General features: G+C 35.7%; 1 long non-coding RNA gene across 4 annotated transcripts; it reads left to right on the top strand.

Moving 5' to 3' along the window:
- LOC123619807 (uncharacterized) lies at positions 1-26,902 on the top strand. 4 transcript variants are annotated; one of them, XR_006728532.2, is made up of 5 exons: positions 1-188; positions 5,654-5,920; positions 13,862-14,000; positions 19,515-19,573; positions 21,918-26,902. It is a non-coding gene; the product is annotated as an uncharacterized LOC123619807 (long non-coding RNA). The 4 variants fall into 4 exon arrangements; XR_006728531.2 differs by lacking the exon at positions 19,515-19,573 and having other exon boundaries at positions 5,564-5,920; positions 21,918-26,901; XR_006728529.2 differs by lacking the exon at positions 19,515-19,573 and having other exon boundaries at positions 5,673-5,920; positions 21,918-26,900.

Here is a 26,902-nt window from a genome sequence, read left to right as displayed (position 1 = left end):
AGGTAGGACACTGTGTATTAAGGTGAGAAGGCACTTAAACATAAATCAGCTAGATTTTCTAAGGATACCAAAATGTGGGATTCCAAAGCATGGGCCTCAAAAGCAACTGAAGCTCTTCTTCCTGGCAGACATCCTGCTTGTTAGGCCAACCCAATGACCAAGACTAACACAGGACATCAGATCATCAGGTAATTTCTGGAGTTGTTTTTCCAGGGAACAATGAGAATTCACTGGGTTGAGTTGGGTCATATTAGGAAAGCTAGTACCTGTCATTTTAGTTAGTTGCTGACAAAGGCTTGTGTTTTCCTATATTAACTTACCAGGTACTGGCACCTCTCAGATCACAGATATGTTAGTGCACATTTCTTCCACATGGCATAGCTGAGTACAACACTTACGCTCAGTTCTTTTGTCTTTAGCCTTACAGTTTCCAGTCAAAATATTGTTTCCCAGAGTTACTTAGGTCAGCTCCTTTTTCTGCATCTACTTCAGAGAGATTATGTCCTACATTTGTAATACAGTTAAATTCATTTGTCACAGTCTTAATTTGATAATCAAGTTGTCCCAAATTTGGCCTCTGGTTCCCCTTCAAGCTGGCTTCTGTGTCCTGCTTGTATATCTCTATCACTTCTTGAGCACTTCTTTACTTTCTGGCACCACAAGATGTCAAGGCTCAAATTTAATTCTGCCCATACCAGCCCCAGAATCAGTCAGTTCTTCAAGCAATTCTGGGGGTATCATTGCTTTAGAGTCTTTTAGTAGACAGGTTTAAGAATGGAGGATGTATTTGCTAATGTTCTTGAGCTCCGTGTGTGTGTGTGTGTGTGTATCTAGTAATTATTTTGAATTTAAGATCATAAAGGGAGAATCAGAAATTAACTATTACTGTGCTTAGAAATGTAACACTGTCTCCTCTACAAACATCTTCTTAATTGTTTTCTAGTTACACGTGTTTTCCCTCCAGAACCACTGTTCATAATAAATTATTATATTTTTCTTTCCAATCCTTTGCTTATTTTTTATTGACACTTCTGAAATAGTATTTTTTTTTTATGGTGATTGAACCCTGGACCTCATGCATGCTAAGCATGTGCTCTACCCCTGAGCTATACCCACATGCCCAGAAACAGTATTGTTATCTTTTTTTTTCCTTCCTTAAAAATAAGCTCTTACCATTTGTATGGAAAAAATACGTTCAATTATTTTAAAAATCTACTTAAAAATAAAATTTTGGAACACACATAATTCAGAGAAATTTATATATGAAATCACAAAATATGATACTTTATGCCTATTGACAATTTTAACTTACAGGAAGAATGTTACTCCAAATATATATTCCAAATTTTATAATGGGGAGGAGGTTTCAGATAATTCTGATACAGTACATCAAGTTCAAATGGCCCCATTAAAGATCTTCTTCCAAAGTAGACATGCTGTTAGCAAATGACAAAGAGAAGACTTGGGTTGGGGAGAAAATTATGCTCACTCTTACTTTTAATCAAATAGCCATTTGATTTAGGCAATTGGTTATGCTGATCTTGAAAACCCAATAAAATTCTGTAACTGTTGTCTGGGATAAATTTTTCCACTGTCAATTTGAAAATTCAAGACACATTTTAATACCATAATTTTAACATCTCACTATGGATTAAATATTTAAAACTTACTTCTGTTGAGTAACTTCTTTGATTCTTATGGAAATACAATTAAGTTTCAACCATACCTTATAATATGAAATTAATCACTGAAAAATGGTATTTTTTTTCTATCATAAAAATTTAGGTTGGACTCTAAACATAGTATGAAAACTTGTACAAATGTCTGGTGACTCTTTAATTTCTCTTTAATTTGAATAAAGTGAAAATTTGGGATGGATATTAATATTATTTTGTAATGGTTAAAGATTTACTAATCGAACAACACTGTAACCGGATAGTCATAGATAATTTTATGAGATAAGTAAGATAATTTAAGAGATTATTTTTGTGTTAAAATATTTTAATATTTTTACTATACTCATGATATCTTATTTGATGAGAGGAAGGTATCAAGTCATTTAGAAATTTGTACTTGCTCTTTAAACATTTCTTTTTCTTGATAGGTAATCTTATCTAAGAAACATAACTAATCTTATATAAGAAGCATGCATCATGTTTGCCTTTTCCAATCAGTCAATAAGCAAAAAGTACCCTATAGGAATTAAGGCATTATTAATATCCTCTTTCTGTCAAATTGTTCCGTGAAGCTAAAAAAAGGATGAATCAATGGTATCCTAAGAAAATTCTCAGGTTTGTCTGTTTTGTTTTAAGCAAAGGTTACAATTTTCTCATAAATTTTTAGTTTTACTTTAGGAAAAAGAAAAGACAATGAGGAAAATGTTTATGAATGTTTCAGTTCCTTTTATAAAGTGTTGCAACTGAAACCAGCAATCACATCCACAGCCATTAACTCTGAATACAATATGAATTATATGTAAGAAGCAGAATTTACCTAGATTACTCTGTTTTTAAAAAATTATACTATCATAGAACGTTGTGGCTTCTATAATTTGAGTCGATTTAGAAAACCAAACTCCTACCTCCATACTATAAGGAAATAAGAATAATTTTTCCACATAAGTTATCCAGTGTAAACAAACGATCTACTTTTAGGAAAAGGTAAAATGGTTCACTGCTCTACTTGCAAGGATTATTCTGATCCTCAGTATTTCCTAAACACAAAATAAATGAAGTATGTGCTTTTATAACTGTTTGGGTTTCCCAAAGCTAAATATTGATACAGAATATGTTAAATTGGCTAAAGTGTATGGTTAAAGAAAAAGGAATTGAAAAATTGAATATAAAATTTTACCAACTTTATCTTTTTTAATTTTACAACAGTTTCAGGTATTGAAACCTGATTGCTCTCTTGAGCCATTATGAACACTACTCAATCTTACATTTTAACACTCTCAGTGCCATCTTTTGTTTGGTGTTTCATTTTGCAATTTGTGTGGTCATTTCATCCAACTGCAACTGTTCTTGCCAAGGTTTCATTTCACTGTCAAAGAATTTTGTTATCTTTAGCAAGCTGAATATGTACTTGTCTTTGAGACTAGGCAGATTTTTTTCAGTTTTTATTTATAGTTATCAGCTTTGCCTGTGATGAACTATCCTTAGCTTTTTGGGAGCTTTCAAATATAAAAATGTTATAAGCTGAGTAAGATCGTTTCTGTTTTTTATGCATTATTAACTGTCTCTCTCTCTTCTATTAATGCTTTCTTTTTAAAGGTTTTGCATGGTTTCTTTTTCCAAAACTATAATCTAACTTGTACTTAGCTGTTCTTGAATTCTGCTGCCTTTAATATCTTCATATATCTGGATTCCAAACTTTAAATATGGATAACTGTTCTTTAGAAAATCAAAAGTATGAAGTCAAAGTCAAAGGCTTCTTTGTTTTCTTTTTTGTCACTTATTCCCTTTAACTTTCTTTCTTTTCTATTTTCTTCTGTTTTATTAAGATATAATTGATACAGAGCACTGTATAAGTTTAAAGGTGTACAGCATAGTGATTTGACTTAACATACATTGTAAGTAATAATCACAATAATTTTAGTGAATATCCATCATCTCATATAGATGCAAAATTAAAGAAATAGAAAAAAATTCTTTCCTTGTGTTGAGAATGCCTATGATTTACTTTCCTAACAACCTGCATATATAACATATAGCAGTGTTGAGTATCAAAGGCTTCTTCGGATAGCTACACAAGGTGGGTGAGAATCATCTAGGTACACAGACCAAACTGAAGCACAGTCCACTCCCACAGCACGTGCAGAGCTCCGCTCCTGACTTTCCGTGAGCACTCAGCGAGCCCCACGCCCCCAGAGAAGCACCTGGGGATAGTGCAGAGACCCCTCCTGGCACAATAAAACAACTCCAACCACGACACCTGGAGCCCGTGTGTGACTCTCCTGAGTTTATCATGCTTGCCGCTCTGGTTTGGTTTGGTTCTGTCTTTTTTTTTTTTTTTCGAAAACCACCCTTCTTGGATAACATCACATAGTTTTGTTTTAGCTTTGGGTAATGCATAAAATGACATCAATCTGTCTAGTCTCTGTGCAAATATTTGTAATGTTAATATTTTAAGATACTGTCTGCAGCGTCTTCAACATCTTTTCTTTAGGCTTTCATTCAGTATTTAAGCCTGTAAGTATCTCCCATAAAGAACTCAAAACAAACAAAAAACAACCTTTCTCACTTCAACCTCTGTCTAGTAACAACCTGATTTTCTTTCTCCTCCCCTTCATAGCCAAACTTTTTGGAAAAAAAAAAATCTCTTTTCTTCTCTGTTTAAACATGTCCCGTTTACTCTTCCATCCAGTGAAATCTTGTTTCTGCTGCATGTTCAGGACGAAACATTCTCATGTGATCATTGATCAGATAAATAGTCATAACAAAGGCACAATTTTTTATCCTTGCTTGGTCTTTGGGAAGCATATGTTGCTATCAAGAATTCCCTCCTTTAGGCTCAGAACTATCTCCAGGAAAATGCTTGGACATCTGAAAGGAATGCAAAATACAACATGTTCAAGATAAAATTAATTGCATTCCCCCCAAACTGTTCCTTAACTGAAATTCTGTAGGCTATGAATGGCACCACTATCTACTTCATGAATGGATATAATTTTAGTCATTAATATTTGCATTTTCACTACTTCCCAGTATGTAGGTACATTGATTTCAGGGATGCAAAGATATTTTGTGGAGTAGAGTGTAAAATGTATGTAGAATGTAGCATATTTTTATTAACTAAATAAGAAAAAATGTACACTTTATTTTCCCCAATCAAATTCTATTTGAAAGCTTGTTGCACAGCCAAAAATAAAGAACGTATGCCACTCCAAGCACTTGGAAATTAGGAAAAAAGATGGCCTCTGAGAGTTAAACTGGTAAAATCTACAATTATTCAGTAAGAGCGGTTATCTATGGGAGTAAAAAAAAGTTGGTTTGAATTTTAGCTAAAGATATTGAGAACACCCAAAACAAAAACATTCTTCACTGGAATGTCTAGTAAACTCAAATATAATCAATTGTGAAATGTATGGAAAGCTAAAACTGAAGAGATATTTAGCTGGAAAACAGAAAAGAAAAATCTCAGTGAGTCAGATACTGGCATGTGACCAGTGAGTTAAGGCAGGCGTCCTATTCACTTGGTGTAGATGGTGGCCTCAGACTCTTGGAAGCTAGTGCCAGTAGCTATTTCGGCTCCATAACCAATTCCTCCTTCGTGCTCAACCGTCCAGTCATAAACTGATTTACCATGGAGTCCAGTCTATGTGAAAAGAACAGAGCTCTGCCACACATGTTTACTGGTTCCAAAATATAAACAACACACAAACACGTTAGCCATGAAGTTATACCTCAGTCTCTTTTGAGTTAGTTAACCCAGTCTTCTATGGCTTAATTTTAAATTCCTCTCTGATTTCTAGGCTCAGACTCTAGAATATGAAGATCTAATTAAATTGATACAATCCCCTTGCAGGGAAACAACTTTTACAGTAGTTCTTCCTTATCTGCAGGTTCACTTTCCTCGGTTTCAGTTTGAGATCCTAGATCAGCCTCGGTCCCAAAATATTAAATAGAAAATTCCAGAAATAAACAACCCATAGGTTTTTCAATTGTTCCGAGGGGCCTGATGAAGTCTTTCGCCCTCCTGCTCTGTCCTCCCCGGGATTCCCCAGTCTTCATGTCATCGGCTCCTAACATCCAACCAGTGACATCAAGGCTCAATGATCCAAGATCACCTGGAGCTGATCATCCTCCTGACATATTGTCAGAGGTCAGTGCATCTAGTGCTACGACACAGTGCCTACATCTCTCCCCTCACTTCATCTCAGCAGGTTGGCATTTTATCATCTCTCATCATCACAAGAAGGGTGAGTATGGTTCAATAAGATATTTTGAGAAAGAATGGCCACATTCACATAAATTTGTTAAAATATGTTATTACAATTATTCTATTTTATTATGATTTATTGTTGTTAACCTCTTACTGTGCTTAATTTATAAATAAAACTTTATCATAGCTATGTAAGTATAGGAAAAATCATAGTGTATGTAGTGTTTGGTACTATCCTCAGTTTCAGGTATCCACTGGGGGTCTTGGAAGGTATCCCCCACAGATAAGGGGAGACTACTGCACTTCCGAAATGCTAATGTATTTATGTAATTTATTTAACCAGTGTTTTGCTGTGGAAACTCTGGAAACAAATACATGCAATTAAATGTTACTTAATTGACTTGCTTTTTTTTTGCCATTTCTATAAGAACAGTGCCTGTAATGTATAACTTCTATTAGTTTTAAACTTTACAATCTTCTTATGGTATCACAGACTGATGACTATATTCACACACTCAGCATTTTGTTACTCACATGGGAACTATGCCTATTCCTCTTGCTCCACCATTGTTAATTACCAAGATGATCTCATTTCATTCCACCATTCAACAGAAATTACTGGGTGAGAATGAAGCTTCAATATGCCATTTCAGAACATATCCTTCGGTCTGATTCTAATCTCCTGACTTCTCTGGATAGTTCATCTTACGTTTCTCATAATTTATTTTCCAAAGTTAAAAAACTGAGATTGTTATTTTTCTTCTTAAATGTATTTTTAAATAAACATCATTATCAAAACCACAATTCTTTTCTCTTTTATATTCCTAACTCTCAACATACCTGTCAGCTTGAATTCTCTTTTTAAAAAATCTTTTCTATTTTTTGTCTCGTAGTACACTATAGTTTTACTTCATTTTTTTTCTAAATAAATTTTTTTTTGCCTTTTCTTCTGAGTCATCTCTAATATTCAACATAAAGAATGTCATTCTGGTTGCTGAAGATGAAACTTCTATACTGTTCTTTGATACATAAAGATAATTTAGCACTCTATAAATTAAGAGATTTAATTGAGGATAAGCACTCTGCTTGTATCTTTGAATTTTCAGTGCTTTCCACACTATTTAAAACAAAGTGGGACTCAATGGTAAATGTTTTCACTCGTGAATAAAATCCTTCATTTTCTCACGTGAAGATAATAAAGAAAAGTGGACAAGCTATATATTTTACTTCTTAGACACATCTGAAATGTGTAATTGTGTGGCTTGAAAGATGTTAAAAAGTATACAATCACAAAAGAATAAGCCCCTAAACTAAATAAACCTATTTAAAAATTTTTTTACTCTTACATTGAAAATTTAACAAAAAATATTACGTGTATGTGGGTATGAAGATGGAGTCTGTAAAGCCCCAATGAAAAGAGACTGAAACTTCTGCCATTGTATATTTCTGGTTGTGTTTGTGCATTCACCCTTGCACCTCTTAATGCCTTATCTCATTTTCTCCATCCAACTTAAACTACTTGCCAGTGAGGTGGTCCAAAAGACAATATTACTTCCATGTAACATAGAACATTTTTTGTGCTTTCATGAAAGAGAGTTTCATGGAAAAATAATTTTCTCATCTGCCTTTTTCCTCTTGCCATGTCCTCCCACAAACCAAAACTGTAATAGTTACTGGTAGTATTTTTTAATTTTTTACTCTGTGCCAAGTACTGTTCTAAAATCTCTGTCTCTCTCTCTATATATATAATTGTATATATTTAATTTAAAAATAACCACAATTTTTATTCTAATTTTTTCAGGAAAAAAAGGAGTCAGAAAGCTTCTTTGTTAAGCATCTTACAAAGGCATTTTTTGTTTTTTTAAGTACAGCCCTTTGCATGCCAGAGGCTCTGTACCTCCATGGCATATTAGAGGCATGGAACTTTCAGCATTCCTGTTAAATTATCCTGTTACTTGGATTGCTCTAACCTGTTCCAACATTTTTTTTCCTAACCTTTATTAATTAGTATTCTTGCTATCTTTATAGGGCATTTCTGGGCCTACTACCAGATATAAAAATACAACATGAAGTATTGTGAACATTTACTGACTTGTTGGTATACCAGCCATGAAATGGCAGTGCATTGACATTGATGGCATCTTTATTCTATTGAGATGATAAATTTTTTTATTTGCTTTTTATACTGAGTGGTCAAACACTCATTAAATAGAGATGAGGCAGATTAAGATTTAGAATACTCTTTTATTTTTCAATAATTTTGTATTATTTGCAGTAGCACACTTACATTAATATTTTCTTTTATTAGTTTCTTTCTTTTTACATTTTTAATAGAGGTACTAAGGATTGACTCCAGGATCCTGTGCATGCTAAGCATATGCTCTGCCACTGAGGTATTACCACTCCCCCTATTACTTTCAAAACAGCATCATAACTAAATTTTTATCTATGTGGATTTGTAAGGATATGAGTAATATTTAATGTTGCACATATAGCCTATTTTAAGAACCTAATAACTGGGATATATTATGTATTCTGCTACTTTTTTTTTAAACTTAATAATAGGCAGAATAGAGTCAGTGCAAAATCTTGAATTTTTTTGCGAATTTTGATCACATCTATTATGCTCTTTCATTCAGTTTAATTGCTTTGATTCACTTTAATTCTATGTTATTACCAGGTATATATTTTTAAGACAGCAATTTAATCAACTTTAGAAGAATTTTCCTGGTCCCATGGCTAACCAGTTTGTCTGGCTCATTCTTCAGTTTCTACAACAGAATAATTTAAATCTGAAAGTTAATTGTAGGAAAAAGGGTAGGATTGTTGTTGGCTGTTTTGAGAAGCAATGATCTATGATTACAGGAACCTAGAAAAAAACTCTGGGGAGAGATATGTGCATCTATTGAGAGAATGTTAATTATGTTCATTTAAGGTTGAAGCAACCTGGGTCATTTGCATAAAGGGAAGTTTTTATAATGAGGTAGGTGTTTAATTCTTTCATAGAGAGTGGGTGTATTCAGGTGTGGTCTTGTTTCTACAATCTGGAAGACAGTTTCACCTCCTTGCTTTTTAGAGCCCACTGTGTTCAGTAGATCTGTCAACCAGAGCTGTGCTTGGGTTAGCTCCCCAATGACATTTCATGTTGGAATTTGTTTAAACTTCCCCTCCTTCCTTTCATTGATCTGCTAAATGGATTAAATGATAATAAGCAGCTTTTGCTTTTCTTCAATTTAGATCTTTAAAAGTTATATCTATTGCTCTGAGTCAATAAAAGGAGTATGTTTGGACCAGTAACTGTGCAAATTTTTTTTGCAGTAGATAGCAGTAGGAAAAAGTGAAGGCTTTAGGCTTGTAAAAACATTTACTGTCTCCTAGCAATCTGCAGCGATGCTATGCAAGTCTCACAATAGACGTTTTCCAATGTCATAAAACTCTACAGTAATACAGGAAAGTTACTTAGCTGTTTGCCTCTGGAGTTGATGTTTTGATTTTAGAGTTTCAGAAAGTCTTGACTATAAACTAACTTTATAGAGTTGTCAGTTATTAACAGCAATACAGACTTAAAGCAGTAGTCATTTTGTCTAACTTCTATATTTTTTCAAATAGGAAAACTGAGATGTTGAAAGATCAAATAAACTTTCAAAGTCACATGATTATTTTAGGTATTAAACAAGGACTAAAAATATTCACTATTCTCAATTAAAATCCACTACTTTTCCTCTATGGCATGGAATCTCACCTAAAATGCTTAGGGCTGAGGCTGAACTGACTGGAGGGCTTGAAAAGAAAGCAAGAACTATAGAGAATCTAAAAAATAACTTGTATATTTAAGGTATATATTATGAGACACAGCAATGGATAGTCAGTACAAATATGCACCATTCTAATAAAATTACCTGCTTCTCATCTGGAATTTGGGCACGGTCAAGGTGCAGATGCCACAGCTGGTAGGTGTGTGTAACTACGTAATTTGTAAACAGAGAGTGGAGAGTGGATTGGGGGTAGGTATAGCTCAGTGGTAGGGCACATGCTTAGCATGCACAAGATCCTGGGTTCAAACACCAGTCCCTCCATTTAAAAAAAGAAAAAAAAAAAAAGGAAAGTGGATCAGACCAGGTTCCAAAACTCATGCCTGCAGGATCCAGGAATCAGGAATGGGCCAGGTGGTGACCGCATTGAACTAGAGAGCAAACGATCACCTATAGCATGGGTGATGCACACGCAGATCCACCTGATGCAATGCAGCAATGTGAGCCCAGTGTTGCCAGACCTTCCTATCAAGAAAAAGAAATGATAACTGAATTTTAAAAAACAGTATATTTACTAAATAAAGACAGCTTACATTTAGCATTGCCAGGTCTAGCAAGTAAAAATACAGGACTTCCAGTTAAATTTGAATTTGTTTATCTTTTTGTCAATTTTTTATCTGGCACACCTTAACTGTAAGTCACCTGCCTCTTTGCAAACTCTGGTTTAAGGCAACAGTATGTATATTGACTCACATGATGTGTATCTACCTCTGATGTTTGTCAATGGCCTTCACTTAGATATCACATATTATTTTCAGGACTTTTTGGTTCAGAGGTTGTTATCATCCTTTTACATAATAGTAAATTATTTGAATATCATATTCGTAAGGTAGCAAATTTCACATTAAATATGTCAAAACAGAACATTTGAGTTTTTTAAATTAACCAAAGAATATAGCAAAAGGCAATTTTATTGTTAGCTTCTAGGGAAGATTAATGTTTTCAATATAAGAAATAATTATATGAAGGTTTTCTGGGAAGGAAAAAATTCCTATGTATTATTACAGGCATACATGATAATAATAGAGGCAGAATGCTCAGTCTCCTTGAAGCTTTGCCCTTGTCTGTTCATAAAATCAGATAGGCTGAGAACAAGCTGCAACGCCTCCATCAAAGTTATAATTAACATTAACTTGAGAAAGAGTTGTGGCTCCGCTTAATGTTAAATTCCATTTGATCTTAATTGAAAGGAGGCAGGGAGTTACAGGAAACAGACCCTTGCATTGAAAAGGCCACAGTAATATGTTTAGAATTTCCCAAGAAACAGAAAAAGGTCTTGAGAGCACAGACATTTGGAAGGGAAGAAAGTTAAGCCTTTGACACCTCGCAGCAGCAAAGCTCTTCTGTCAGGCTTTGAAGGCCTTGGCTCTGGGATTTATTTCCTCCTCGTCTCTTTAAGATAGGCCCAGAAACTTAATTTTGCTTTTGAAGTGAGTAATTCTCTCCAACACTTTGTCAATTTGTTTTTGATTACATTCTAATGCTTAGTTATCTCTCACAGGGTATCCATCTTGGAGCTTTTCTGAATAGAAGAGCTTTTTCAGAGAAAGTGCTAAAATAGAAACAGATAGAAGAAAGTAGTTTTAAAGACAATGAACTCATCAAATGCTTATTTAAGTTTCCCAAGCAAGAGGCATCATTCTAAGCCTGGATTCCTGCTTTCAAGGAACAAATAATTTGAAGGAGGAGACAGAGGCACAACAGGGACTGGACTACAGACACAGAGACGGGAGCACAGGAAGAACCTCTTCATTCTTTCAGAGGGGAGGGTGACATTAGTGGACGCTGACTTTTGATTGGGGTTTTGAATGCTGAATGGGAATTTGCTAGACTAACAAGGGAAAGAAAATCCTTGTAGCAGAGGGACACACTTGAGCAAGAGAAAACAATTAAGTGGTGTGTCTGAGTAAGCATTTTTGAATCATGTATAGACAATATTATTGCAAAGAGAAGGGAGGACACATGAAGTCTGGAGACTAGCTGTGAAGGTCATTTTATTTGCATAAAAATATCTTTAGACTTTCTTCCCAGCACTAGAGAGCAAGAGATGATTAAGCAGATTGTGTTTTAGAAAAAGATATGAGCACAGAGCATGGATTGGTGAGAGAGAGGAGGAAGAAGGGCTGTGGTTATAGAGCAAATTAGAAATTTAAGGTGTGGACTGGGGCTGGGAAATAGGGATTGAAAATTTAGGAGCAGTGAGTTGGTGACTGAGAAGTTCCAGCATGAGTGTGAGCCTGGAAGCTAAATGAGGAAGAGGAAGGGATCCTCCTAAACCAAGTTCAGACTAGTGTTGGTCTAGAGACTAAATCTGCCTCAGTCATAGGTTTATACATTTGGAGAAATTTTTTTGGAGGAGGGACAGTGATTCAACAAAGTGTTTTTCTTTTTTTCTTGTGATTCTAGATACTTCTTATTTTGAAAAAAAATATTTACAGGGACTATTGTTGAACAGTAGAATGCCTATATGTATATGACAGGAGGGAAGGGGGCAGGGCACAGCCATTCAAAGAATGACACAGCAATTAGCACTAAGATGGTGGAGAATTAAACTCCTTGAAGCCCAAGATGGCCGGAGACTTGGCTTCCAATACGCTTACTGTAATTTATTACCATGGTAAATGGCACGTCCACAGGTGCCATGACAGTTCTGAGGCTAACCATAAAAGGTCTAAAAGTGGCCAGTGGCTCAATTTCTGGGAATCCCAGCCCCTACCCCAAAGTAGTTGGAATAATCCTCCCACTTAGCATATGAAGTTACCCAATCCATAAAAACGAACAACCCCCACACCTCATGGCTGATCTCATTCTCCTAGTACTCAGTACTAGGCCTAGTGTGCCCTGTGCTCAGGCCTCCGCTCTCCCATGTATGGAATGTGTATCTCCTAGGCCCGTCTGCCTTCCTCTTGCCTTTTGAAATGGCCTGCATTCTGTCTGTGGAGTGTGCTTCTCTCTGAATAAATCTACTTTTTTTCAACTGTGGTTAGCTTTTGAATCCTCTCCTGCATGAAGCCAAGGATCCTCCCTTGATGGGGCACGTCCCAGGGGCTCACCTGGAACCTGGAACACTGCCATCCTCTTGTGCCCCATATCATATATACCATATTACTGTATGCATCAATTGTTAGTTTTGCCACATTTGTTTTTCACTTTTTTTCCCTTCTCTTCCGCTTTTTCCTTTTTCTTTCTTTTTTTTCCTGAGTCAACTGGAAGCAAATTTCAACCATTAGGTCACCTCACTCCTAAATACTCAAGCATCTATGTCTTAAGAAAAAAGATATTCTCCTAAAAAAATCTCCATATCATTATCAAACTCAAGAAGTTATTTATGATACAATAATATTAACTTCTCTTCTATCTATATTCAAATGGCCCAATTGCACAATGTTTTGTGTGTGTGTATGTTTTAAATCTAACATCTGTTTAATGATCACATATTGCATTGAGTTGTCATGTCTCTTGAGTCTCCTTTAATGTAAAACAGAGTACCACCTTTGTTTGTCTTTTGTAACATTTTGTGGCATTTGTGATGAGTTCAGGCCATTGTTTTGGAGAATTCCCTTAATTTTTATTTGCCTGCCTGTTTCCTCATGATTAGATTCAGGTTAAACCTTTTGGGACTGGCGCGTAAGGACTTCTCACTGAATTGGAGCAGGGGTATGTAAGTCAGTTTGTCTTATTGTTATCAGTGGTGTGAAGTTTGATCGCTTGCTCAAAGTGGTCTGCACTAGACTTCTCCATTGTGAAGATGTCATCTCCCTTTTGGAGTTAATAAGTACTCTGCGGGGAGAACTTTAACATGCTATGTCTGTACTGCTCCTAACAACCTTTCACCCAATGCTTTTCGCACACATTGGTGATCCTTAATTGGCTGCATAAAGTTAGACAAATTAAGAAATTGCTCACAAAAATCTGGATTCCCAGATTCTTATTAAAAATTGGAAGATGTGACAACACTGGACCTGTATTCCTGGGCTGCAGTAATTGCTGGGAACGAAGCAGTGATTTGTTCAAAGGAGCGATTCTCCTAGAAATAAGGCTGTGATTTTCCACAGTTTCCAGCATCCCCAGTTGTTTACCACTGCCCTAATCCACTCGCTATTGGCTCTATTTCTCCTCTGTAACCATTCAAGTTTTCTATCCTTGTACTATGGTTTCTACTTTAGGGATCTGCGTGCCTGATGGTGCTGAGGGCTATGGAAACCCGGAGAAGGAGACTAGGGGAAAATATTGACAACATTGGTTTTAGATGTTCCATGAGTCGGCAATTGTCACAGAAAGGCAGAAGAAACATCTGAACTGGAGGTACGATTTTTGAATTCTATGGTGCTAGTTGGATGCAATAATTCCTTCCATGTATTATATAATATATTATGATAATAATGTCACCATTCAAAATAATCATTTACTTACAATTCATCTCCTTTACTGGTCTATCATTCATCTTTTACCCCCTGGACATGGCACATCTTAATCATTCAATAAACTTCACTGAATGAATGAATAAATGAATGATTCATATGAACGATGCCACTTATTTGTCCAGAGGCATTTCAAGAGGGATCTATTCATGGGCCAGATAACACAAATCTCAAAGGATGAGGGGAAGGCTGATGTGATCTTTAGATTGTGTAGGAAGTGGAATGTGGTGGAATGAGTTGCCTCTGCTCCAGGTTGCCTATGGGGGAGGAGTGGTCATCAGGAAAGAAACATTGTAGTGAAGGCAGAAAGGTGGCCAGAGGGATCTGTAAATGAGACATCTGTGGGCAAGAAACCATCTCATGATGTCAGGATGCTTAGGTGATAGAGGAAAATAGCTTCAGTGTGGAGCTAACAAAGATTGAGAATCTAGGTAGTCTTAGGGGCCTGATAAACCAGAATTTGGTAGGGTTTCTTCCAGGTTCCAGAAACAGAGTTTTGAAAAGTTATTCTGTAAGAATTTCCCTCAAGTATCTAGAGATGGAATTAACTTGTTGCAAGGATTCAAACATTCCAAAAGAAACACCGGCAGCCTGCTGTAATTCGAAAGCCTCCCCCTTGAACTGTAACTTGAGACTCCGTTTAGATTGTTAAAGTTCAGACCCTTTGCAGACAATTGGAGAGCGTCAACCCCAAAGAACAGAGGAACTAGTTGGAGGAGGGGTGTTGATCAGTCAGACCTTGGTGGTTCTCAAATTTTCCTGTGCAGAATCACTCGGAATCATGAGGGAGCTTTTCAAATACACAGATTTTGGAGCATGACATCTGAAAATTCTCATTCATGATGTCTGAGGAGAAACCCAAGATCACCCTATATAATAAGCAAGTCAAGTGATGACAAGGGCCACACTTAGGAAACTCTGGTTTAAATTTTAGATGTTCTCCCCTTAAAGGAAAATTACTGCTTTGAAAGAGGCCTCTGGCTTGAACAATCAGGAGTGGCAAAGTTCATCTCGGATTAATAGCCAGTTTCTCTCATGGTTTGTACTTGAGAGCAACTGCTTACTAGTAATGAAGTATAACTTTGCACACTTGGCTACATAGCTACATATCTATCAAAATATTGTCTTGCTCCCCTGGGAGACTTACTTTGTACCTTTTAGGGAAAATAATGCTATGAAATTAGCAACCAACTAGAAACATTCCATTGTCATCAAAAGGAAAAGATTCCTCTCAGGGTTTTTGTTTTGTTTTGTTTTTTTGTTTTTTGGTGTGTGTGTGCATGCATACATTTTTCACTGTTCATTTTTCATTATTTTGCTGTTCTTGAGTAGCTAATTATTTTGCTCAATTTTAAAGACTGTAATGTGGAAGTTAAATAAAGTTATTTAGCAAAGTGTTACCTGGATCTGCTTTTGGATTTAGCACTCTCACAGGATCCAAGATCAACAGATCCTTTCAGTTCATTTCAGCTGTCACTGAGTTCTTGCTTCAAGAAGGATAAGGCTGTGAATGGTCCTGGGGCAATGGAGACAAATAAGATGCAGAATTGTCCTTAGGGAATTCTAATTCTGTAACAGATCAAGAGGTAAATAATGATGATAACTTAGTGCCAAAAAGTGCAGTAAGAAATGTGTGTACACAATGTAGCCTAGTAATTAATCCCACATCACCCCTGGAAGGGGCAGGGCATAGCGACGATAAGACCTTCCTCTGAAGTCAGAGAGCAGTAGGCTCAAATCTTAAATCTCACCTCCTACCGGCTACATGGTTGGTCTCTTTGAGCCTTAGTTTCTCAGTCTATGAAGTGGGAATGACCCTTGGGCAGCTGTTACAATGTTTAAATGAAATGATATTCATACAGCATTTAGCATGTTGGTGCTTGGCATTCAGTAAGGCCATGATATCTTTATCAGAGATGCCCTCTTGTTTGCATTCTGGAGCAGAGCTATGGAGCATGGTACACTGTGGTTGGATATTTTTAAGCTCTTGTTTTACTTTGGGAGCTCTTGGTAACTTATAGTGTCTTAGCCCACACACAGAAAATTCTTTTTGTCTTTTAAATGACCACTTGTATATTGCACTTTCTAAGGGTTTTTTTTTTAAACTCAAATATTTTAATAAGAAAATGTATAATTTATGTAAGAGAATTTACCTTTTTGGATATAAAAAGCATTTTCTACCTACCAGAAATAGAGTCTCTTGAGCTTTTGCTTGTGCTGGTATAGGGACATTAACCAGCAGGGCTTATTTAAAATCCTTGGCAAATTTCCTCGACCTTCTCATTTTGAATAGACACAGGAGACAGAACACAAATGATTTGTTTAGATATGCTGGCTGTCGACATATTTAAAATGCAGGCTCTGTATAGAAAAAGTCCCCAGTTCCTTTTTATGATTGCCACATGAGCGTTCTGTTTTACAACTATCACTCTATAATGTTCTGTATTATGATCACTTTTGCAGATTTTCAGTTAAAGACTGACTGGTCTGTGTAACTAAAAGTCACATCAATTTCCATGTAGCATCATTATAAATATAATAATTTGTTTGTAAGTTGTTAAGCATAACAGAGACCAGGCAAAATCTCAATATTGACAATAGGAAATTCATCGAAGTTCCTGAAGTTAAGGTCTATTTTTGTTTTTTTATAAACAGTGTAACCTCAAATCGTGATATGAGACATTTGATGAGCTCAAAATGACCAAGGCACTCCCTGTTTGAACATTCTGTGCTTCACAAAATGTAATCTCTCTTAGGACTTTAGAAATAATGCAACATTTTAGAAGGATAAATTTACTCCCTTCAGTGCTGATGTTAGCCAGGATTAAGCAACAGGGAAGACAGAACCCCACAGAGAGTTGACGCCAATTGATGAGTGTGACACATGTATGTGAGAGAGTTCCGGAAGTACAAAGTCAATATAAGCACCATAAGAAAAAACTACTCTAAAAGTTGTTTTTTAAATTATTATTTCTATGTATCTCATTAATCAAGCTAGAATTTTTTTCTGAGTAAACAGTCTAATCTCATTGATGTATTGAGGATCTTTTATGTGCCTAGCAACAGGTTACGTAATTTGAGAATTTAATAACTGTAATAAGAACAAACATGCCAGTGAATCCATAAAGCTGCTCCAAATCCTTTCAAAATACGTGGTGGGTGGAAACAAGTAAAAAGTACAATAAAAAAATAATAAAACAAATAAGGACCTCTGTCCCTTATTAACAATAATAGCTTCAAAAAGGATTTGGTTATCAAGAATTTTTAAGTTGAGTTAGTAACACTAAAGTGAAACCAACCATTTCTATAAAGTGGGTTTTCAGTCCATTATCAAAATATTAGGAAATTATTTTTCTTATTATGATAAACAGCTTTTTTTTTTTTTCAAATGGAGTTTAAACAGGAAAGAATAATTTTAAGCTGTAGCAAATCTAAGTTAGAATTTAAGGGTATTTTTGGACTTGTTGGTTGAACAAATATTTAAGGAGCACTTTTTGTATCTGCTGCAATCTGAAATATATTGGGGAATAAGGTGTTGAACAAAATGGGAAAGGACACTCCTCTCGTGGTGCTTGCCTTCAAGACGGAGGAGAATAAATAGATGAACATATTGATGAGCAAGAATATTTCAATACTGAACACACCATGGGCATGTGACGTCACATCACAAATCTTCTTGCTTGGTTTTTTACTGTTTTTCCCTGTCCTGCTTTGCATTTTAATTCGTGGGCTAGATTAACCTGCTTCTAAAACTGCAGGTAGGAGAGAAAAGAGATAATATAAAAATTAAAGTGTCATTAATCTGGCTTTAAGAGCAAAAGGAAATGGATACTTGGCTGAAGATTAAGTAAGAAAACAGTGGAGAAATCTTCAACAGTTACAGAGTTAGCCAGCAGTTCTGCCTGGACCACGACTGTAAACAGTTTGTACTTCTAAGTTCTCCAAATTCTGTCATATTCATTAATCATATTTTACAATTAGACCATTGCCAAATTCATGCCCTTCAAAGTTTTTCTAAGCCTTCCTCCCTTTTCCACTCTCATCTCATAATTATTTAAATTTCGTATTTGTACTTTTTGAAGTTTCAATTTTATATTTATTTTCTTGTATTAGTCTAATTTGGATCATTGTTCAAGCTAATCAAAACATATATCATCAGATCATTTAATCTATTTCTTGACTAAGGAAGGATTCTTATCAAACATTTTTATGCAAATTTTTTGTTACATTATTACAGTGATATGTTAGGCCAATACTCTAACAAATTGTTAACATACCATGAAGGATCAAAAATGTAGTAGATTGCACTTTGTAGGCCATTGAGTGATTTATTTTACTAACATCATAACTAATGAACTCATTTGGAGCACATAGAAAAGTTGTTTGAAAATTAGTTCAATAAACCTCAGGAACATGAGTAAATACAGAATGCTTTGCTTTATCAATTATTAACTATTAAGCCCCGTATTTTTTTGACTCTATTCCTTTCACATTCTTAATTTTTTGTTGTTGTTGTTTTCTTATTCTTTTTTAATCTGTCTGATACCACAAGAATGTAAACTTCTTGAGGGCAGGAAATTTCTCTTTCTTATTCAATGCTGTCTCTCCATAGCCTAGAACCAAGTTGGCCAGAGTAAGCCCTCAACAAATATTTGCTTATAATTTGACTAACTTTACCGATCAATTTGTTAACAAGGCAGACTGATTGATTTCTCTTGGAACTAAAGTAAAAGTTAGAATGGCAATGTTCAACACACTCAGTAACTTTCAGCAAGTTTAAATTTATAGGAGCATTGATTCTACCACAGAAATGAACTACCATGAACATGCCATGGATTAGTGAGGAAAAACCACCTCAAGTCTTCTGTCCATTCCTCCCCTTTGGCTTTTTCCTTCCAGCTCCCTTTGCCCCTTCTCCTCAGCTCCATACCCTCTTATGCTTTCTCTCAGTAGTTTCACAAATTCACTGCCAGTCAGCAAAGTTGAAAATGTCCTTAGACACTCAACAATGGCAGAAGAATCTCCTTTGAAATTTGCAAATCCCTTATTTTCATCTAAATCATGCAGTGATGACCATCTGCTTTCAGGGCCCCCAAATTCATGGGCATCTCTTAGGTTTATTACGATTTGGGGCTAAAGAATACTCAGAAATGAAGAAAACACAATTCATGATAGTTTTGAGATAAAGTAGACAATTTAGACAATAGTATGCAATATTTCTAGCAAATAAAGAAAATACACTGTGGGAATGGAAATGAAGCATTATTTTTTAGTAAAAGAAAGAAAATTAGGGAGAGTCATTTAAAAAATATTTACAGTATCATAGAATTTATGATTAGGGGAATTTATTATGTAAGCTTCTATGCATTTATCAACTTAATTCTATCATGTGTGATAGAAATCATGCCATGACAGAGAAGACGACCATTTCTTGAGACTTTCTTCAACTAACAAAAGGTAAATCTTAATGTTAAACACTGTATATCCTGATAAAGCTATGCTAAAATGTGGACACTCTAAAGAGTCCTACTATGATTAGCAGAAAAAGAAATAAAAATGCCTCCTTTGTGTAAGAAAAGATTCTCAAACTCAGTCACAATGCAGATAAAATTATACTGATGCACTTTTTTATGTAACATTTACAGAGATCAACAACTTAGAGGATAGAGTTGGTCAGACTGAGTGATGAATAAGTTGCTGAAATCTATCAAAATTAGAAACATATGTACTTCTTGCCCTAACAATTCAACTTCTAGGAGTGCATCCTGCAAAGAGACTTGTACATCCGCAAAGTGATAACTCATACAAGGTCATTAACTGTAGCATTTCATATGATTCAATATGGTAACAAAAGATTGGAAATAATCTAAATATTCAAAACAGAGGATTGATAGATAAGCTAGATAAACAACAAGGTCTTACTGTAGAGCACAGGGAGCTATATTTAATATTTTGTAATAGCCTATAATGAAAAAGAATATGAAAAGGAATATATCTATATGTATAACTGAACCATTTTGCTTTATACCAAAAACTAACACATTATAAACTGACTATACTCAATAAAAAGAACCCAGAGAATTGATTAAATGCATTATATTTTCCTGTAATATAATGGTATGCAACCATAAAAAATAACGAGGAAGATCTCTATGAACCTATATAAAAGAAGCTCTCAGCTATATTAAGGGAAAAAAGAAGAAACAGAATAGTTTATATAAGGTGCCACCATCTGTTCAAAGAGAAAGAAGAAAATAATATATAAGTGAATTTGCATCAAAGACCTAGGAAAGGATAGGCAAGAATGGGACAGCACTATTTGTTGGTGGGAGAAGGGGGTGTATGGGTGGAGAACAGAGTAGAAAGGGTATAAGTGTGGAAGGAAAAATCTTACTTTGATCTTCTTTGCCTATTGAATTTTGAATCATGAGAATATATTAGCTTTAAAAAATTTAACATACAGGTTATTAAAACATAAAGTCAATTTTACTAGCTATAAAGTAATTGTCAGTGTATACTTAACTATTTATAATACATAAATTAACATCTAAAACACAGACCTTAAAACTTAATTTGATAGTAGGTGACAGAACCACTGATATGTTAATCTCGACTTTGACATTTCCTCAAACTCTCAAAAAGTGCTTCTCATCCTGTGTGCTTGACTTTAGAGCTGTTCACTTGAGTCTCCTATAGGACTTGATAATGCAAAACTATAGAATTTGTGTAACCAGAAATGTAAGAAACACTCCATATTCCAAATAATTTCTAGAATTTGGCTCTTGACAAGATTATTCCCAGCTCAAGTAGAAAATTTCTGATTCACAATCAGTAGCTTCTCTTGCCATGAGTTGACAACGGCTCTTAAGTGTATTCAGGTCCACCCAGGCAACTGTCAATGAAGGGCATCCAGAAGTCTCGGCAGTGTCTGGGTGTGTGCAGAAGGCAGGCATTTTGCCTGCTCTTAATCATCACCCTACACTCAGGTAGGGGACCAGCTTTCTACGCCTGCACAATGCTATACCCTGTACTAGGGTTGCATGTGTACTTTAGAGAGAAGCAAAGGAGTTAGTATCACAGGAATAAGTCTGGTAGTGGGGAATGAGTAGGCAGTAGAGAAAACGGATGGTGGTACATGGTTTTCCCCAAATCCTGAAGATGAGGCTGAAAGAAAAAAAATGTGTTCTTCCACTTAGGCTGCCTTTCTTCTCCGTCAACTCTCTGTTTAAATCCGCTGTCCCATGAACAAGCTGAAGAGTCATAGTTTATCTACCAGAGACGGAATCTGACGACAGGATATTGCTCTAACCCAACACTGGATTTGTTGACACTTGGGATGAAACTCAGGAACTTTTATTTAAATAAAATTGTCACCATATTTCAGTTTAACTGGTCACGTTATAGTTCGGGTGGAAATGCTCTCTGTGTGGTTAAAGTTTGAGGTGGTTATCCAGGAAGTTTGTCTTTTAGACTTTGATGATGATCTTGTTTGGAAGAAATAAGACAGACTCTGAGAGAACTAAGAGTGAAGGTTATGAACACCAACTGAGGTGGGGAGAGAACGAAGGCTGGGGACAGTTCAAAAATAACAAAATCTGCTTTTTACAAACAACGTGGTTTGAGAAGGAAGGAAAAAAAGGTTCTTGCTGACCTTCATGAGTCAGATATCGCCTCAGCTTTCTGTTCTGTTATGAATCTATTAGTAGAATAGATCCTTAACTTTTGCTTAGAAGTATGTAAGTGATACTTCCTTTCTCTTCTATTGAATTAAAAACGTCCTTTCTTTATTTCTATTTTTCAGATTTTATGAAGACTGGTGGGACAAACCACTTCACATTTCTGTCACTTCTTTAGTGAAAATTCTACTCCAGAAGCTGAGAATATTTGATGGCTAAATACATAGCTGGCCTCTCCCCTTGGAAATGATTCACAGAATGTGGTGGTGGAGGACGAGAAATGTGGTGCCACTTGAGGACATGCAAATACAGTAGTTGAAGTCGTGTCTTAGCAGAGAGCCTTGTGCAATTCAGATGACCAATTTCCGGTATTTGTTTCACTTACTTTTCCCAGTATCTCCAAAGAGTATGAGACATTTTATTGACTCTTTTTCCGGGAGTAAAACTGGGATTTCCAACAGGAAACTACAAAAGTTCACAACGATAACTAGGGAGCTGCAGTTGGCTCCTCAAAACTTTGTCAATGAATCCTGTTTGGAAGTAAATCCTGTACTAGAACTAAAACATTGCTATGTTTTGTATGTGGAGAGATACAAAATTATGAGCTGAAAGGAACTTTTGAAATCTAGTTAAAACATTTTTGAGAAACATTTTATATAAAGAAAACAAAGCTCAGAGAAGCTAAGTAATTTTGTCATTTAAAAAGTTCAGCCTAAATCTTTTGTTTTGTGCCTACATACTCAATTGCTTGCATTTTTTTTTGTCAGGTACAATGAATGGTATAATTTAGATTTTTAAAAATTTTAGTTATCATAGCATTTTTGAACAACTTTATTGTGTTATAATTTCTGTACAGTAAACTACACGTATTTCAGATGTAGAATTTGAGGAATTTTGATAGATGTATATACCTATGACACCACCACCACAATCAAGATATGTAATTTTTCTATTATTCCCCAAGAGGTGCAAATTTCAAACTCCCAATTTATCCCTTCCCCCATCCCTTTTACTCCTTGGTAACCATAAGTCTGTTCTCTGTGTCTGTGAGTCTGTAGCTTTGTCTTTCAAGACAGCAAATTTCTGATGATCCCCATAGATAACCTCTAGGTTCCCATCCCTCTGATTCTCAATGGGTTTACTGTTTTCAACAAAGCATAGATCCAAACCTTGCCTTTATCTTGTGGCTTTTCTGACTTTCAAAATCAAGGATTCTCCCCTCCTAATCCCACTTCCTGGTCATGCTCCTTAAACTGATGTTGCAGATACACTGGGATGTGGATACATGTTTCAAAAGCTGGTTTGGAAAAGGAGCCAAGTAAGTGTGTCATCACATCAGGCAGATGTTTCTTCCTCCTGCCCTGATTACAGTTTCTGAATCATGGGGAGTGAAAGCTAAGTGTCTAAGGCGGTGTTAGTTCACCAGAGAGAAAAGCAGATTGAAAGGTAGCTGATGCGGTGGAGGGTTCAGAACTCAGAAGCTGTGGACTATCTATGAAGAAATGTTTGTGGGGAGTTAAATATCTCAAGTATGAGTTATTAGACCTCAAGAATCTACAGCTGACTGGAGATTCCAGTGACATTCTGGCCTTTAAACTTTCAATAATGAGAAACACTTAGAAAGTCCCCTTTATTCAATCTGTCTTTATCGTGTACCGCTGTCCCAGATGAGCACCATGTCAGCTGGGTCATAACGTTTCTTCAGGTGACCTGAAACCCTCTCCTCATGGTTCCGCCAGCTCATCGGTGAGCTTTGGAATTGGTCCGTATGATTTCTTTTCTGTGACCAATCATTTTGTTTTCAAAAGTGGAAATTCTTTTTATCATGTACACAGCTTAATTCTCAAGTCAGCAAATCAGAAGATTTAAACATATGTAGGAAAAATAAAAACTGTCATGGCAGTTTGAAGACTTGAAATAATACTTTGATTTTTCCTTCTCATGGCATTCATGTGCTCCAGTCTCCTCCCCCACCTCCCTGCTCCTCATTTACACACTCATATATGTGCTCATCTGTTCACACACCAACAGTAGTGAGAGATGGACTTTACTACAGAACTTTGAAAACATGCAAGTGTTTTTGCGCTCCCTAAAACTCACATAGGATAATCAAGTAACACTCCCTCCCTTTTTTTTTTTAAGGTCTCAGTGATGTTCTGAGGGCTATCATACCCAAGCTTCTTTTGAGCACAGTGTAAAGATTGTCACATTTGGTCAACTGACCCTAAAGCCCTAGCTTGAAGCAGAGATTGGAATTTGAGTCAAGGGCAGCTATCTGTGTGATGGTCAGCAGCCTGTGAGGCGGCCTATGGTGGGATTTCTTCTAGAAGCTGTGCTCACACCAGACAGTGAGGAAATAGAGATTGTCTTTCCTGGTCAATCTTTTCTAATCGGATTCATTCTCTGCTGGTGAATCCCAGTGTAAGTCCTCACAGAGAACAGGGTGGGACTGAAACACAAAGAATGTAATCAGGGGCCAGCAATCGATTGGAAAGCAGCTTTAGACAGAGATACAGAAAGTTGAGTTACACGCCCAGCAGCGTTCTCTCCGTGGGATACGGTGCCTTCCGTGCTGTTCTAGGGCACCAGGAGGCCAAGGATTTTGAGAAGATTTCCTGTACTTCCTTTCTGGTTTATTCCTGCAGCAAATGATTATGGCCTATGTCTGTTGAGAGTATCTCTTTTCCCTTAACAACCTGAAAGATCCAAAACACTATTAAACATCTAACTGCTGAAAACGCTGAATGCAGATCTGCTCAGACTTTCCCCTGAGCTGTGGCAGGACAAGGTATTTTTTAACTTCACATGACAAAGCTAATGCTAGTGCTCCTTCTTGACTCATCTTTTGAACATTACCAAAACTGCAACCCCAGATTACAACCTTATTTGACCACAAGATCAAGTACTGTGAATAGGAATTGCAGGGGCAAAGACAGAAAAAGCCACAGATACGGCTCTGGCTTGAAATGTCCTAGATTTGCCTTAAGTATATTAACTACTGGATGAACCACAGAATTACTGGATTTCAACTCTCATCATGGTAAGACTGAAGCAATGGGGAAAAAAACATGGAAGTATATGTCCCCCACTATTTTGATACTAGATTTTGTGTTTCATTTTTTTTTCTAAACAGCAAAATAGACCTTCTGAATACTATCAAGCCTCACAATATTCACTCTGTACTTTCCTATCTTGTTAACTAGTAGCGTTTTATTAATTAATTGTATGATATTTTTATTCTCTCTATAAATGATGCGAGGAAGGGAGCTATGTCTTTGTTGTTCCCTGCTATCTCCCCAGTACCTAGCACAAAATGTGGGGGGCCCAGGGCAAAATTAAGATATGGAATCCTTTGTTCGAAAATTCTCAAGAATTTTAAGACAACAACAGCAGAGCATTAAAACAAGTGCAGAACCCTTCTGATGGTGAGCTCCATGCAACACTATAGGTTGTGCACGTCTGAAACTGCTTCTGTAGGACATAAAAGGCTTTCAGTAAGTCTGTGGTGACTGACTGACTTAGTGAATAAGTATTCTGAATGAATATGTCTTTTATTCTGAAGACCAGAAATGGAATACTTATTGGCGAGATTAGTGCTGCAATACCAATTGCCTCTCCAATAAATCAGTCTCAAAGTTTCCTACTTTTAGTCCTGCTTTTTACCCAACAGTTTGGAATACAGAATCCGGTCGGCATTAAGAAAACAGATTACTTTTTTTCTTTTTTGAAAATAGATTAATTTTTGTGTTATCTTTATTTCATTCTTGTTTGTGTACAAGCTCAATAATTTTGGCAGCTCTCTCTTTTTCAGCCACTATTTTCCAATTGTTTTGCATAACATCAAGCTTATGCCCTAAAAGATGCCAATTAATATACAAAAAATGTAAGTTAATATTTAAAAAATATTATTATGCATACACTGCCTTAGTAATACTAAAATAAGAGGGTAGAAGAAAGTGCAGTTACTTGCAAAACTGGTGTGCCTTATATCTGGGAAGTCTCAAGCCACTGATAAAGACCAGACTACTTTAGAAAGAATAATAGCCTGAGGCTGAAATTTACTCAGGACATCACAAATCAATGACAAGTAAGTTTCTCCTCTAGGTCCCTGAAAGTATTTTTGTTTAATTGAAGGAACAGACTTGGCTTTTCCAGAAACAATCTGATTCTGGAGCTGTCAGAGGAAACCTCTTTCTAAATACATCTATCTGTAATGATAGGCTAAATCAGTTCATGAGGAACAAGGAGTTTTTAAAAATAATTTTTTTTGTTTTCTTAAAGTTAAAAAAAGTAATCTAATAATAAATCATGATGGTTTACCTAAAGTAAGTCTTATTGAATGTTATTGTTATTATTATTATTATTATTATTATTATTATTATTATTATTATTATTACTATTACTACTACTACTATTATTATTTGCCAGAATCAAGTCTCTCTTTTCTTTTTTTTTCTTTTTTTGAAGCAGGGGAGGTATTTAGGTTTGTATTTACTAATTTATTTTAATGGAGGAATTGGGGATTGAGTCCAGGACCTCATGTATCCTACACCTGTGCTTGACCACTGCGCTATACCCTTTCCCCCTAGAATCAAGTTTCTTATTGCATGTTGGCCCCCTGAGACTTTGGCTTAATTTCAAACTGTGTATGCTACCTTTTTTCATCTTTAAACTGATTCCCATTTTTCTTTCTCTGTATTTCTTCAACACATGGAAGTAAAAACTACATGGATTATTCTTGCCTTCAATAATATGACAGAAAGCGAATGGTCTTTGAAAAGGGACAAACTTGTATTTGAATCTTAGTTTTGCTGGTTTCCTACTGTGTTGTCTTGAAAAAGTTATTTAATCTCTCTGAATCTCAGTTTTACCTTCTGTAAAATGGAAATGATTCTTCCTTTGCAATATTTGTAATAAAGATTCATGATGATAAAGGTAAGTTGAATGACTCGATAAGTATTTAAAATATGGTAGGTATGATGATGATGGTCACTAGTTCTCATTGCTTATAGATAATTTTCCTTTAATAAAGTTTTCTTTTTCTCATAATTAAAGGAATACATGTTCATTATAAAAGACTGGTAATACACATAGATACCTAAAGAAACAG

This window comes from Camelus bactrianus, chromosome 8 (assembly GCF_048773025.1).
Source record: "Camelus bactrianus isolate YW-2024 breed Bactrian camel chromosome 8, ASM4877302v1, whole genome shotgun sequence".
In the NCBI taxonomy this organism is placed as follows: domain Eukaryota; kingdom Metazoa; phylum Chordata; class Mammalia; order Artiodactyla; family Camelidae; genus Camelus; species Camelus bactrianus.
This window is presented reverse-complemented; position numbering and strand designations above follow the sequence as displayed.